General features: G+C 50.9%; 1 protein-coding gene across 1 annotated transcript in view; it reads right to left on the bottom strand.

The window, feature by feature from the left end:
- The window catches only part of RPH3AL (rabphilin 3A like (without C2 domains)), a 177391-nt gene that overhangs the window by 160536 nt on the left and 660 nt on the right, over positions 1-16195 (bottom strand). The gene's annotated exons all lie outside the window — the stretch shown is intronic.

Consider the following 16195-nt stretch of genomic DNA (forward strand, 5'->3'; position numbering starts at 1 on the left):
AGGTGCCCTGGAAACTCTCAAAAATATTTACAGAGTGAATGAATGAAACTCATCCTAACGTAGGCGCCCTGGAAACTCTCAAAAATATTTACAGAGTGAATGAATGAATCTCATCCTAACGTAGGCACCCTGTAAACTCTCAATAAATATTTACAGAGTTACGAATGAAACTCATCCTAACACAGGCACCCTGGAAACTCTCAATAAATACCTACGGAGTGAATGAAGGAAACGCATCCTGAAGCAGGCTACATGACTAGTCTCAGCTTCTCACTCCCCATAACAGTATTAAACAGCCACCCCTGCCACTCCCTGCAAGTGGGCAGCGTGCGTCCCTGCCCTGTGACTTAGCTTGGCCGTGTGACTGGGGATAGCTAATGGGCTGTGAGGGAACATGGCGTGAGGAAAGGCTTGAAATGTGTGAGTACCATCGAGCCGGCTCTCTTGCACACCTGCCTATCACCATGAGACAAGGCTGGCCTTGGGTGGCCACTGGTCCATGTGGGATCGGAACACATAGAACAGACCTAAGCCCAACTTGAAGCTTGAGGCCACCCACATCCTACTGAGGGCAGCCTAGACCAGCCAACCTCACCCAACTCCCAGGTACCAGGGAGAGAAGTAAATGCTCACTGCCATATGCCAGTGGGTTTGGGGTGGTTTGTTACACCACAATATGGTGGCAATTGACGACTAAGACATATGCCTTTGTGAGTCTGAGGCTGGGACTGAGTCCTGGGGAAGGTCTTACATGTGGTCGTTCATGTGGCCCACACTGTGTCCAGATTAATTCTGTGGGCAGATCCACCTGCCTCCTCCACACTTAAAAAATAAACTTCCCAGAATCCTACAGTCCCATGATTCATCTCCGGTGCCGGCTGCAGAGTAGCCCAGGGGGTACTAAGCACCAAGTACAGTACCAGGCACACAGTAGGTGCTTGCTGAGTCGGGCTTTGTCCTTCTCCACCTTCCCCCTCACCAATTCCACCACTAGACCTGAGTTCATCTGCACAGCCGAAAACCTACAGTTCTTCCTCCGTTGTGGGGCTGAGGAGGGGGTGCACCCTCACCTGTCCCAGGAGCTGACCCTTCTTTATGCCTCAATGACACCTCAGACTCAGAGGACAGGTGAAGACAGGGGCAAGGGCAGGCAGAGCTTCCTTGCTTACACTGTAACTCTGAGTCAGTGTATGACCTAAAGTCTTATTCATTCATTCAAGATGTGTAACTGTCTGTTTCAAGGAGGGCTTGAGGCAGCTTAAGGGCTAAACACATTAAAGAATAAACAACTTAAGGATCAAAGAGAGGCCATGCAGAGAGCAGGAAGAGACGATGTCACCAGAAATCAGGTGATTAAACGGAGCAACGCATCTGACTTCAGGACTTCCAGCAGCCACAGAAACAAGGCAAACACGGGGGCTAGGGACAAAAGCAGCAGCAGCTCAAGGCCGAACGGGAGCTCCCTTCACAGGCAGCTCCAAGTCCAAAAGGGCATCCTCAGGCCAAGCTGTGGAGTCCTCAGTCCTAACGACAGTCATAACCACCATCCACGGCCAAGGAACATTCTGACTGCTTTGCACATGACTTCTCATTTAATCCTCACCAACAATGTGGCAGACACTACTATTACTCCCACTTTACAGATGGGAAAACTGAGGCCCACAAAGGCAAAGCAACTTCCGAAGGCCACAGCATAAGGAAGGAGTGGTGCCAGGATGAAAATCCAGCAAGTCTGAACCCAGAGCCTTGGAGCCCTTAACCTCCAAGCATCGAGCTTCTGCTTGGCTTATGCTGGAGTCACCTACACACCCCACACCCTGAGCACCAGGCCTCTGGCTCTGGGTCAGCTACAGACAGACCCTTTTCCTTGCTGAGGCTTCATTCCCAACACTTCTAAATGGTCTCTTGTCCTGGACAGGGCGTGGTGGAGGTTTGAGACCAGCCTGGACAACATAGTGAGACTCTGTCTCTACAAAAACATTAAAAATTAGCTGAGTATGGTGGCACATGCCTGTGGCCTCTACTACCTGACAGGCTGAGGCAGGAGGATCGCTTGAGCCTGGGAGGTTGAGGCTTCATGAGCTGTGACTGTGCCACTGCACTCTAGCCTGAGCACCAAAGAGAGACCCTCTCTCAGAAAGAAAAAGTGGCCAGCCAGAAGGCTAGGGCAGGAGAGTCGCTTGAGCCTGGGAGGTTGAGGCTTCATGAGCTGTGACTGTGCCACTGCACTCTAGCCTGAGCACCAAAGAGAGACCCTCTCTCAGAAAGAAAAAGTGGCCAGCCAGAAGGCTGCGGCAGGGGAGTCGCTTGGGCCAAGGAGGTCAAGACTGTGGTGAGGTATGATTACACCACTGCACTCCAGCCTGGGCACCAGAATGAGAAGACCCTGCCTAAAAAAAAAAAAAAAAAAAAAACTCCTGTCCTGACCACCCATCACTGGCCTTGCCTGCACGTCAGGACACTGCTACCTCCCAGAGAGCCCTGTGCAGGTGGCATGGCTGAATTCCCACCTGCCAACCTGCAGGGACATGCCGTGCCATCCTACCCGCCACCAAACTCGCACCCCTGGCACATTTCTCTTGCCACCCTAGCCCTCCCCAGCCTCTGCTTCCAGCTCCTCCCCACACTGCCCTAGAGCCCAGCACCAACACTCCAGAGTCTACGTCCAGCTCTGCAAGCAGAGCTTGCCACTGAGAACATTCCAGAGCGAACGTCCCCAAAGCTACGAACCCACAGTGCAAACTTCACCTACCCGGCTGCTAGCGAGCCTGTGTCCTGGACACCAAGCGAGGTCATCCCACGGTGGAGTCCTGGCTGTCCCCTCAGGCTGTCCCTTCTGCTCTGACCTTGGAGCGTGACCTTGATGGAAATTTTCAATTCCATAAGGAAACTGTGATTCGATATAGAGCCTTTTCACCCTCACCATCTGACACTGACACCTGAAGAGGGGTTTGTGGGGAGTCTGAGGCCAGCCCAGCCCACATGGTGCTTCTGTGCCAAGTCAGAAGAGGTGCCCCTCATGGAGGCACTGGTCTTCCACCTGGTTAAAGAGCACTGCAATAAACCAATCACATCAAAACAAGATGCCTCATGCATTCGTCAGAAAGCTGCCAACAAATGCCACAAAAGCTCCTTCTGTGCAGTGTCCTCGTGGGACCCTCAGCATGCAGAAATGAGCCTGGCAGAGCCGCCATATCACTGAGCACAACACTCAAGGCGTCGCCTGCTCAGCAGCATCCGAGACAGACCGCTGTGGTCCGAATGCTTGCAATGCCCCAAAAACTCCAGTACTGAAACCCTAACACCCCCAAGGCATTAGAGGTGGGGCCTCTGGGAGGTGGTTAGATCCTAGGGGCAAGGCCCTCATAAATGGGTCAGTGTTCTTGTAAAAGGGGCTTTTCTAAACCCTAACACTAAGGTGCTATACTGAAATCACCTTCGCAAAATTATGACTAGAACCATGAAAGCACTAACTTCACTGACTCCGTCTTGCTCCTCACCTCTAAGCTGTCGTTGGTCATTCCTGGGCGTGGGCTGATTTTTGAGAGAAACTTAGTTTATCATTTATAATTTACGGTTTAAACAAAGACAGTAACGGCCCTTTCCCACGGCAGACCTCCCTGCCTGGGGACTAGACGGCCTTGGTAGGACGAGCATTAGCCACAAGACTGGAAGTGATGCTTTGGGAGTCACACAGCTGGAGGCCACAATAGTCTGACCCTCCCTAAACTGCTCCTAAGATCTGTACAAACTGAGATGTTTTGCAGACCCTGCACTTCACGGATCAGCTGGCACCCCCAGATCAACCAGCTCATCTGAGATTGTGGTCCCCACCCAGGAACTGACTGAGCGAAAAAAGACAGCTCTGACTCCCTGTTGACTTCATCCCAGAGCAATCAGCACTCCTGGCTCACTGGCTCCCCCCACCCACCAAGTTATCCTTAAAAACTCTGCTCCCCAAAGGCTCGGGGAGACTGATTTAAGCAATAATAAAACTCCAGTCTCTTGCCAAAAATAATAATAATAATAAATAAAACAGGCATGTAAGGAAGCCTGTTGGTCCTCCTGCCACATGAGGACACAGGAAGAATGCGCCATCAAGGAACCGGAAAATGGGCCCTCGGCAGACACAGAATCTGCCCACACCTTGATCTTGAAATTCCCAGCTTCCAAAACCATAAGAAATGAATGTCTGTGGTTTATAACCCACCGAGATGATGCTATTTTGGCATAGCAGTCTGAATGGGCTAAGAGACTTCCTAGTAAAGAACCATGTCTTGTTTCTGCTCAGGTCACCTCGGAAGTGTAAGGTCATAACAAGCCTGGATGGTGTGAGAAGGGTCTTCACATAGAGGTGGGAGTCACTAGACCCTGAGAAGTGGCTTCTGCAAATGAGAAAAGCCCCCCGCAGGATTAGATGGGGCAGTAGAGAAAGGTCGCTGCAGGAGTCAGCTCTTGGAGCAGGCCGTGGAGGTGGGGAGGAACACAGAAGATACAGGCAACTGAGTGGCCACTTCCAGACCCAGCTGGGCTGATCTTTACCATCTGGGGTTAGAGACAATTTCACATTCATCTCTGACCTTTTTTGGCGAGCCTCACCCATGGCACCTTCTCCTTGATCAAATACTTCCCCAGACCCTGACATTAATAGGGCACGCCCTGTGACCGTTCAGAGACCAGGTGAAATTGGGCCATTTCTTATCACTAATCTGTGCGATCGGATGGCATTAAAAAAAGAAACCAGAGGAGAATTCATTTCCTTTTTTGCTTTTAAATGAGGCCCCACTTAGAGCAGAACAGTTTAGGTGTTGGGCCTTCTTAAAGCAAGCGGTCCCCAAGGGATGGCGTAAAAAACACTGGCTCCAACCCTCGTATTCTTATCTCCGCACCAACACCGTCACCTAACGCCTCACACGCCACATCAAGTAGCAAGAGGAATGAACCTGCTTTCCAAAAATTAAGTCCAGAAAATAACACTCATGCCTACATTTCACCTTCTAAATTAAGCCAGTGCGCTCCATTAACTTCCCACTGGGGACCGAAAGAAAATTGTTTCAAAGCTGGGAACTAAATTTAAAGTTAGGCAGAAAAAAAATAACACTACATAACTCCCAAATGTTCAAAGTAGTTTGTTACAAACTTTAAAGTGAGATCTATGGTGAATGCCTGTTTGAGAGTTCAGGAATCCAACCGTCCAAACCGGGTCATGCACAAACTCGGGGCTGGTGAAAGGTCATTTACTCCCTAAGTTTTAGCAATATGAGGGATACACTCTGATAAATTTGGTTCTCATAGTTGGCTGGGCACACTGTGTCCATCGGGGTTCTTTGGTTGTAAACAACAGAAATCAAGTCTGTGTGAGTTAAGTGGAGAGGAATTTGCTGGAGGGCTACCTAGTAGCTCAGAACCAGAGGGGTGAAGACCCCAGTGAGGAAGAAAGCAGGCGTCCTGCTGGCTGTAACAGTACAGGTCTTCAATCTCACCCACCTTCACGACGGGAACAAGTGGCTCCAAAATCCTTCCTCCCCTTGCTTCACTCTAGAAAGTTTCAGATGCCAGGGTGGATAGCCCCGCACAGCAGGCCCGCGTGGGCTGAGATCCCACCCCTTGAGCTGGGAGATAACTACCTGGGGTGTGTCCACTTTGTAAAAACGCAGAATTCTTCCAACGTGTGCCGCATTAAACACACGGTGCACTTCCGACGTGTGCCGCACAAAACACATGGGGCACTTCCGACGTGTGCCGCATTAAAACACACGGGGCACTTCCGACGTGTGCCGCATTAAAACACACGGGGCACTTCCGACGTGTGCCGCATTAAAACACACGGGGCACTTCCGACGTGTCCCGCATTAAACACACAGTGCACTTCCGATGTGAGCTGCATTAAACAGTATACTTCTGATGTGTACAGTTTTCTGAACAGATGCTACGCTTTTTTTTTTTTTTTTGAGACAGAGTCTTGCTCTGTCACCCAAGCTGAAAGTGCAGTGGTACAAGGCTCACTGCAGCCTGAACCTCCCACCTTAGCCTTCCAAGTAGCTGGGACTACCTGTACATGCCACCACACCTGGCCAATTTTTCTATTTTTTGTAGAGATGGGTTTTTGTCATGTTGCCCAGGCTGGCCTCAAACTCCCAGGCTCAATAAATCTGCCCACCTCGGCCTCCCAAAATGCTGGAATTATAGGCATAAGCCACCATGCGCAGCACTATACTTCAATATTTTAAGAAAACATGTTCACCTAGCCCATGACCCAGCAATTTCACTCTTAAAAGAAGTAAAATATGTAAGAGAAATAAAGTATATGAAGGGAATGAAAACATATGTCAACAAGAATACTCATGGCCACTCCACTGATAACTGCCAAAAACGAAAACAGCCCGGGGGTCCATCACCAGGTGAATAGGTAAGCAAGTCATACGTATTCACACCAAGGAATATTACTGACCAATGAAAAGGAAGCAACTACGGACCCAAACAACAGGGACAAATCTCGACAACACGATGCCAAACGAGAGTAGTGAAGGAGCCTTTGACAAAAGAACACGTCGCATGATCCCACTTACGTGAAGTTCCAGTACAGGCAAAATTACCCTATGGTGTCCAGGCATGGTGGCTCACACCTGTAATCCCAGCACTTTGGGAGACTGAAGCCAGCTGATCACCTGAGGTTAGGAGTTCAAGACCAGCCTGACCAACATGGTGAAACCCCGTCTCTACCAAAAATACAAAAGTTCGCCAGGCGTGGTGACACACACCTGTAATCCCAACTACTCGGGAGGCTGAGGTAGAAGAACTGCTTGAACCCAGGAGGTGGAGGTTCCAGTGAGCCAAGATCATGACACAGCACTCCAGCCTGAGCAACAAGAGCAAAGCTCCATCTCAAAAAAAAAAAAAAAAAAAAATTACCGTCTGGTGAAAAAATTCCAAAGAGTGGCTGCCTGCAGGGGGTGGGACAGGAAGTGACAGGAATGGGGGTGGGAGAGTGCTCTGGGATGGTCATGTTCTCTATGTTGACAGGAGCCTGGGTTTCACGAGCCTGCACATTTAACTGAGCTCATCAGACAAACAGGTAAGAAAGAAAAATATCATCAACGGTTACTAAACTTTAGTTCATGGTAAGCTTACTGAAGTATTTGACTGTTTTGTTCAAAAGATGCATTAAGATAGTTAGAAAGCAAGCCACAAACTGAGAGAAGTATTTGCAGCTTAATAGGTGTCAGATTAGGGCCAGTACGTGAACATACGGCGATCTCCCATGAATCGGTATAATCTAATAAGGGAAAAATGGGTAAAGAAAACTGCAGTGTGCAAATGGGCTAATATTTCAAGTCAGTTAGGGAAAGAGGGAAGGATACCCAAATCTAGAAACACCAGTTCCTGGACCCGAAAGGCTGAGAGATAAAGGAGAAAGACTCTTTCCATTTGCCTCTTCGTACCTTTAGAATTGTAAATGACGTAATTTTTTTTATGCAGAGTCTAGCTCTGTCGCCCAGGGTGGAGTGCAGTGGTGCAATCTCAGCTCAGTGAAACCTCCACCTCCCAGTCTCAAGCGATTCTCCTGCGTCAGCCTCCAGAGTAGCTGAGATTACAGGTGTGCCCCACTCACACCCAGCTAACTTTTATATTTTTAGTAGAGACAGGGTTTCACCATGTTGGCCAGGCTGGTCTTGAACTCCTGACCTCAAGTGATTCACCCACCTCGGCCTCCCAAAGTGCTGGCATGTCAGACATGAGCCACTGCATCCGGCCCCTTAAGTGACATGATTATAATGTATCTTCCAAAAATAAATTAAATTTCAGTTTAAAATACAGTTTGTGGGCAAAGAAAGTGAACTGAAAGAACAGGTCAACAACTTGGAAAGAAAGAAATGAAGGTCTTCCCTTCCATCATAAAACAAAATAAATATTGATTGAATTAGCATTTGAAAGTCAAAGAGAAAGCTGAATGGAAAGGCTAGAACCAAAAAAGAACCTTAACAGAGCTGAATATTTATTTATCTGACCTTGGGGTGAGAAAGACTTTCAAACCCAAAAACAGAGGGTTTTTGAAAAATCATAAAATGAAAAGAGTGATGGACCTCATCAAATGCACTGGTAAGCTCAGGCTGCCATAAAACACCACAGACAGGGTGGCTTCGACAACTGGCATTCCTTCTTCACAGTCCTAGAGGCTGCAGATTCCAAGATCAAGGTGCCAGCTGGCTCTGGTTCTGGTGAGGGCTCTCTGCTTGGCTGTGGACATGGCCTTTCCTTTGGGCACCAGGCCCAGGGAGAGGAAGACAGAGAGAGTTGGGGGGAAGAAAGAGAGGGAGAGGGAGAGGGAGAGAGGGAGGGAGAGAGGGAGAGAGGGAGAGAGAGAGAGACAGAGAGAGAGAGAGACAGAGAGACTGAGAAAGAGAAAAAAAGAGAAAGAGAGAGACAGAGGTTGAGAAAGAGAGTGGGAGGCTGAGAAAGGGAGACAGAGGCAGGGAGCAGTGGCTCATGCCTATAATCCCAGCACTTTGGCAGGCTGAGGTGGGAGGCGTGCCCGAGTCCAGGAGGAGGAGGCCAGCCTCATCAACATGACAAAACTCCATCTCCGCTATAAAAATTTTTGTTTTAATTTGAAAAAGGGATTGACAGAGAGGTTGAGAAAGAGAATGGGGGTGGGGAGAGAAGGGAGGGGGAGGGGCCTATGCTCTCCAGCATCTGTTTATAGGGACACAAATCTGAATCTGATGGGTCAGGGCCCCACCTTTCTGACCTCATTTAATCTTAATTACTTCCTGACACCACACACAGCTACACTAGGGGTGAGCACTACAGCCCAGGAATGCTGGGGGAACACAAACGTTCAGTCTGTAATACCACATAAACATTTAAAACTTCTCTGTGTTTAAAAATAATATTTTGTATGCAACAAGATCTTAAAAAAGAAAAATGCCAAAAGGAGGGAAAATGTTCACTACGTATGTCAGTCAATATAGGGAAATAAATGCAGGTTATCCAATCATGTCTATGGTATCATCTGCATTTTTAAACGGTAAACACTGGTTATCTCTGGAGGTTGAGAATCACAAATTTTTATATTCTTCTTTGTGCTTTCTGTATTTTCTAAATTTTCCACAATGACATGAATTATATTTATAATTTTAAAAAATACTTTTTTTTTTTTTTGAGATGGAGTCTCACTCTGTCACCCAGGCTGGAGTGCAGTGGTACCATTTTGGCTCACTGCAACCTCTGCCTCCTGGGTTCAAGCAATCCTCCTGCCTCAGCCTCCTGAGTAACTGGGATTACAGGCCTGCGCCACCCTGCTCGGCTAATATTTTTATTTTTAGTAGAGACAGGATTTTGCCATGTTGGCCAGGATGGTCTCAAACTCCTGACCTCAGGTGATCTGCCCGCCTCAGCCTCCCAAAGTGCTGGGATTACAGGTGTGAGCCACCTTGCCCAGCTGACATTTTTTTTCAAGAACTGTTATGTCAAGGTCAAGCAACATCCAGGCGGACAGTCTGGTTCTGCAGAGACTTTGGGGGTATGGCTGGTGAGCCTGGCAGAGCATAAGCAGGAGCCTGGCACTGCAGGCCTGGGAGTACATGGGCCTTATTACCCTAGAGATGGCGGGAAGCCCTGGAGGTGCCCGGAGGAGGCGGCATGAGAGGGAATTTAAACCATGAAACTCTGCCTGTGGAAGAGAAGGTGAATCACTGAATCACTACGTCACAGTTTCTTTAGAGCAGATCCTGATGAGATGTCTCCAAAGGGACAACAGAGGCAGATTTCAGCTCAAAAAAGGGAAGAATTTCCACCTCCTGGGCTGCCCCTAAATGCAAAGCATTATGCAGTGAAGCTTTCTGTCTCCATCCACCTAGGACTCAGGGACCGATGGAGGGAGGAATTCTCCACTCAGGAGGGGGTTGAGACTAGACATTAATTTTTTTTTAAATTTTTTTTTTTTTCAGACAGAGTATAGCTCTGTCACCTAGGCTGGAATGCAGTGGCGCAATCCTGGCTCACTGCAACCTCCACCTCACAGATTCAGATGATTCTCCTGCCTCAGCCTCCCTATTAGCTAGAACTACATGCATATGGGTGCTGCCACCCCCAGCTAATTTTGACGTTTTTAGTAGAGACAGGGTTTCACTATGTTGCCCAGGCTGGTCTCCAATTCCTGATCTCAGGTGATCCGCCCACCTTGACATTCGTGTTCTTATATAAAGATCTAATTCTTTTCCAAAGTTGCACAGCAGTCGAAGGTATGAAAATACAAGCTTATGTAGTTTTCTCACCAACAACATTCAGACTGTATACGATTTTTCACCATCACAAACTGTCACAAAGGCTGTCCCAGAAGTTGTCACCTGTGCACAGATGCCAGCATTTCTTTAGGGCAGGTCCTGAGAAGTGGAATCACTGAATCACTCACGGTTTCTTTAGAGCAGGTCCTGAGAAGCGCAATCACTGAGTCACCATGTCACAGGGCAGCTGCATTTATCAGAACAGGTCCTACCAGACTGCATCTACCACGATGTTTCTTTCCAGGCCTGGGATCCCAGAGTTTTACAGATCCCATCTCTATGACATGTCTCCTTGTCAGTTTCAGCCTCCCTGGGATGCTCCAGGCCTCCACGTGGTTCCATGGTTCTTCCTTACTGTGAAAACCATCACCCAACCCTGAGACGGGCTGTGGCCCCCCATCGCCGGCGGCCTTGACATACAGGCCAAATGGTCACCCATCCAGCTACTCATGGCGGGGACTCTTAGATGAGGAAGGCAGGCCTCCTAACTCTGAGATGCTGCCCCTCTGTGAGTGAGTCAGGGGATACACCATCCGTGAGTGAGAAGGGGCTAAGCAAAAGAAGACTAAACCCTGGTGTCACTCAACGGCTTGGATGGGCCAGACCCAAAGATGAAAATGCACCAGCATGTAAATTTAGGCATGAGCACAGCTGGGTGATGGAGACAGGACCGATTGTCAGTATCCAACATGCAAATGATTAAGTGCCCATGGTAAGATAAGTGCTTTCGCACGTGGCGCTAACGATGTAACTGCGGTCTTACGTAAGGTGCTCTGGTATTTTTAGTAGCATGTAACTGGTGTGTGAATGGAGGCACTGCCCTCCCGTGAACATTGCTGACTTTACAGGCTGGCACAGGCCTCAAAATGTCAGTGTTTTGCAGGCAGCTTGCTGCTATCAGGTGGGTGAGGATGTCTGCGCCAGGGCTGCAGCTCCACCTGTGTTCTGCAGGTCCTGCAGGCCAGCGGGACTCCCCACAGCCAGCTGGGGTGATACCACTGCACCTATAACCCCCAGCATCCCAACAGCAAGAAAAGGGCCACTCCAGGGGCTCGCCCAACCCAAGCAGCCACCTTCTAGCTAAGAGAGCTCTCCCCAGACCCAGCCAGGTGGAGGGAGGCAAGAAGAAACCTGAGCCGGCCCAGGCTCAGCTCCCTCGTTCCTAGAGCCAACCCCGTGGGAGCCAGGGTGCTCACCCTCATGTCACCTCCCACCTGTCACAAGAAACCCAGGGCTGCAGGCCAGGCACAGTGGCTCACGCCTATAATCCCAGCACTTTGGAGGCTGAGGCAGGCAGATCACCTGAGGTCGGGAGTTCGAGACCAGCCTGATCAACATGGAAAAACCCCATCTCTACTAAAAATACAAAATTAGCCAGGCGTGGTGGCGCATGCCTATAATCCCAGCTACTCAGGAGGCTGAGGCAGGAGAACTGCTTAAACCCAAGAAGTGGAGGTTGCAGTGAGCCGAGATTTTGCCACTGCACTCCAGCCTGGCAACAAGATGAAACTGTCTCAAAAAAAAAAAAAAACCAAAACAAAGAAACCCAGGGCTGCAGGGCTGCAGGGCTGCAGGTAGAGTGAAGTCACAGGTGTGGCCTCTCTGAGCAGGGAACATGTGTCTGTATTCACATGCTGGGTTTAGGAGCACTACAGCCTTTCTTCCCGTTCCTCTCAATTGCATTGTCTACACCCACACCAAGGAGCACACACACGGAACAGGTTAATGTGATGGAGGGAACGCAGCCCTGTGACAGATGCCCAGATAAAGAAACCAGGCAGTATCAGCCTCCCAGGAGCCTCCCTCATGCCTCTGGGAAGCCACACCCCTGGCTTCCAGCACCTGTGATGCATTCTGCCCTTGCTGCACTTTCCAGACGTGGAATCAGGCAGGACAGCCTCCTTTATGGCTCATTCCTTTTGCTGAACATTGTGTCTGTGTGATTCATCCTCGCCGTGCTGTGTGGGCACAGATGGTTCCTTTTCACCACAGTGCAACGCTCTATTGTCTCTCTTCACCCCAATTTGTGTGTCCCTTCTACTGCTGATAAACACCGGAGGCTTCCAGCGGGGTTTTATGGCCATCACAAATAGTGCTGCTATGAACGTTCCAGTGTATGCCTTTTCACTGCAATCCATCCTAAAATATGCCTCACTGAAAACTACTGCTTTCAGCTTCAAGTCTTGGGAAAGCCAAGTGCCCCACCTCTCCTATATACCCTTTCACTTTTTTTTTTTTTGAGATGGAGTCTCACTCTGTTGCCCAGGATGGAGCATAGTGGCATGATCTCAGCTCACTGCAACCTCCACTTCCTGGGTTCAAGCAATTCTCTGCCTCAGCCTCCCAAGTAGCTGGGATTACAGGTGCCCACCACGTCCAGTTAATTTTTGTATTTTTAGTAGAGACAGGGTTTCACCATCTTGGCCAGGCTGGTCTTGAACTCCTGACCTCGTGATCCACCCACCTTGGCCTCCCAGAGGGCTGGGATTACAGGTGTGAGCCACTATGCCAGGCCTACCCTTTCACTCTTTAAATGTGATCCTTCCACTGTCTACAGAGCACCATGTAAGGAGTATTGGCCATCTCCTTAAAGTCCGAGTATTTAAAAAATGGAAAAAAAATAATTTAAAAAATTAAAAAGAAGACTATTGGCCAAAGGAGTGAGACTTTCTAGAACTAAAGTCCCCTACTTGTTGTGTGTCTTTGGACAAACAATCTCTCTGTGCATCAGCTTCCTTACCTGTAAACTAGGAATAATAACAGTACTCTATTTGGCTGAGGTTTAAACAAGGGAACAGTGTCTGCACAAGGTGAGCTCTCATCAGTGTGAATGGCAGTGATTCCTGCTGGAGGTACCCTGTCTTTCTCAACACCCCTGCAGTAGGTACCCTGCTCTGGGTGGCCCCTGCCCAGATATCTGTGATCAAGGTCCTCAAAGAAAAGGAGATAGCAGGGTCGGGTACAGTGGCTCACACCTGTAATCCCAACACTTTGGGAGGCTGAGGCAGGTAGATCACCTGAGGTCGGGAGTTCGAGACCAGCCTGACCAAAATGGAGAAACCTCGTCTGTACTAAAAATACAAAATTAGCTGGGCGTGGTCGCAGGCACCTGTAATCCCAGCCTGTGCTCCCCCAGCCTGTGCTCCCAGTCTGTGCAACTGGAGCAAAACTCCATCTCAAAAAAAAAAAAAAAAAAAGGAAAGGAAAGGAGACAGCAACTGAGAACAAGCAAAATTTCCACCTCCAGCCGGAGCAGAGCCCTCCGCTCCACACCAGATCACTCCCGTCCCTCAGCCTCTCCAGGCATCAGAGATGCACGCTGGTCACAGCTACTGTCCTTTTATGCACGGGGCACTGGATGTCACTCAAAACAGGACCTCAGCCAGGGTCACCGTGCTGGTGTCAATATTAACGGTGTGCCAGCAGCCTGCTGACAACCTGCTGGGGCACCAAAAGTACCCAAAACCCACTGCCTGGAGAAAAATGTTTCTCAATGTTGATGCAAAAGAAGAATGAAAAGGAGTATTTTATTTTTTTAGATGACAAAGCTGGAAAAAGCCCTCTCAAAGCTTACAGTGCCAGAGACCCAGAAGCAAGAGATTCGGGCCTCCCTACTGGTCACCATGGCAACCGCACTTCACAGCAGGAGCTAATTTTCATATGACAGTGACCTGCAGAGAGAAGAGAATGGGGAAGGCCATCTCCTAAAGACAGCTGAAGTTTTTCCTATTTGGGGTGAGGGGGTTTAGTCTTGTTTACCAAAAACAAGGCATTTTAAAAGGGGCAGAAATGATCCCGGGGCCCTCACAAGGTTCCCTCTATTCACAACTCTTAAGGCAAGACAGAAAAAAACGGCCCGTTTCCAAGGCCTCCTGCGGCTGATGCCACAGCCCCCCTGGATCAGGGGTCCTATCATGAACCATCCGTCTGTTACAAAGTCCTTTCCTGGAGACCACCAGAGTCCCAAGCAACCAACCAACCACCCAAGCCACCAGGAAGTCCTGCACACCTGGGCCAGGGCTGAGAAGACACGGAAGATGTGTAACACACACTCCCCGGACTGAAAAATATGCCTTCCCGGACACACGGCAAATCCTAGCATCTAAAAACAGCCTTGGGAGTCAGGTACACTTGAGCTCCAGCCTGCGCCTTGCCCACCTATATGCTGTGATTTAGGCAGCTCTCTGGCCCTAAGTTTGTGTCCTCATGGAAAAGTGTATGTCGCACCCAGGATACCACGGGAGGCTAACAGCAGAGAATAAAGTGCTAAACTGTGTGGCACATGGATCCATCAATACGCCGGGCAGGAGCGCAGACAGGCCGGAAAAACAGAACGGTCCAGGAGAGAGGGCACCGGAACTGCACTCTCAAGCACGCCCGAGAAGCGTTCTGGGAGGTCTGCGGGTGGGAACCGCTTTATCCAGCGCGTATAGGGTGCCCAGTCCCGGGGATCCAGGGAGAAGGGGAACAAGCTTCCCGCTGCTGTCCAGGACTGAAGGGGCTGTGAGGTCAGCAGAGAGCTGCAGCTGGTGCCTGAGGGCACACGGAGGGGGAAGCCAGGAAAGGGCCCTAGTGCTGCCATGGAGGTGAACAAAGCGTTCCCAAGGAAACCACACCCGAGCCAAGCACCAGAGGGTAGAGGTGAGAGGGTCTAACCAGGGGCAGGAGGGAAGAAGGGGCAGGACTGGAAATTGCTTTGAGAATGAGGCTGTGTGACTGAGGGCCTTCAGATCCTGGCAGGGGTGCTGAGCTCTGCCTGGGCGGGGCAGGAGAGTGGGAGAGTGGGGGGGCAGGGCGGGAGAAGGGGGCTGGGGGGTGGGGGCAGGGCGAGAGGGAGGGGCGGGGTAGAAGGACCCTCATCTGGAGGTGGCCTGCCGCATGGGCAGCTGCAGGGGGCTGGAGGGGATTCCCAGCTAAGAAGCCTCTTGCACCCTGGACTGAGATGTTCAAGGCCTGTAGGAATCAGTCACAAAGGAGAGGGGACGACAGGCGGACACATTTCGGGACAAGTGTAGATGACAGGATGAGGGAAACGCACCGGCGGGAAATGAGGGAGGGCAGCCGCGGGGTGGGGGAGAGGAGGAGGAGGAGGCCAGTCTTGGGTGCGCTGTGAGGGGACCCCAGGCACCCAGAGAGCAGGACAGGACGGGTCAGAAGTCAGAGGGGGCGTTCCCGGAGGACTCCCGAGCCAGCCCGCAGGCAGCGCAGCGCAGGCCTGGGAAAGGTCCGGGAGAGGAGGAAGGCCCAGCAAAGGAGGAGGAGCCCGGAGAGGCCCGGGAACCACGGCGCGAGGCTGTGGGCTGGACCCCAGGCCGGGGCCGCTTCCTTCCCGGGGAGAGAGTGTCTGGAAACAAAATGACTTTCGGACTGAGTGGTTTCGGGGAAGTGGCCGCCGGTGCAGACGACGGAGGGCGGCGCGGAGGCGGCAGCAGGGGCCGCGCTCTTCGGGAAAATGTGACGGAGAAGAGAGGAAGCTGGCGGCTCAGACGCGCGCTTTTGCTTTTTCAGGAGGCCACGTGGAGGACGGAGGCGCGGGCCGGGGGCGCGACCTCGGCGGGTGCAGGGCAGGGGCGGGGACCACGGGGCTGCAGAGGGCTCTGCCGCGCGCCAGGAACCTCCCCAGACTCCCCTCGGCCCTGCAGGCTCCCGGGAGGATCCCAAGCTCCTGCGCACAGACGCAGGTGACCCGACATTCCCCGGAATCTCCATCGCTCTCACCCGCCTCCTCCCCACAGGGCAAGCCCCGGGGTGTCAGGACCACCCGGGGGACCCTCGGGCCGCTCCGCCCTCCGAGCAGAGGGGCAGGAGCCAAACTCTAGACGCCGGCAGAGTCGTCTCCTCAGCCCGGGAAGGGAAGGGAAAAGAAGGGAAGGGAAGGGAAGGGGGGTGAGGGAAGGGAAGGGAAAGGG

The sequence above is a fragment of the Cebus imitator genome, unplaced genomic scaffold, assembly GCF_001604975.1.
Source record: "Cebus imitator isolate Cc_AM_T3 unplaced genomic scaffold, Cebus_imitator-1.0 Scaffold441, whole genome shotgun sequence".
Lineage (NCBI taxonomy): Eukaryota > Metazoa > Chordata > Mammalia > Primates > Cebidae > Cebus > Cebus imitator.